Here is a 319-nt window from a genome sequence, read left to right as displayed (position 1 = left end):
CAGGCACAAGGAATGATCACTTTCTTTTGCCATTCATTGATCAGCTAATTGATAGACTAGCTAGCAAAGAGTTTTATTGTTTCTTGGATGGATATTCTTGATATAATCAAACTGCAATAGCTCCTGAAGATTGAGAGAAAACCACTTTCACATGCCCATATGGCACTTTTGCTTTTCAAAAGATGCCATTCAGACTTTGTAACTCTTTTACTATTTTTCAGAGATGCATGATGTTAATCTTTTTTGATATTGTGGCTTAATATATTGAGCTATTTATGGATGATTTTTTTGTATTTGGTGATAATTTTAATGATTTTTT

This window comes from Theobroma umbraticum, unplaced genomic scaffold (genome assembly GCF_002168275.2).
Source record: "Theobroma umbraticum cultivar Fairchild unplaced genomic scaffold, ASM216827v3 scaffold_146.0, whole genome shotgun sequence".
In the NCBI taxonomy this organism is placed as follows: domain Eukaryota; kingdom Viridiplantae; phylum Streptophyta; class Magnoliopsida; order Malvales; family Malvaceae; genus Theobroma; species Theobroma umbraticum.
Note: the sequence above shows the minus strand (reverse complement) of the source record.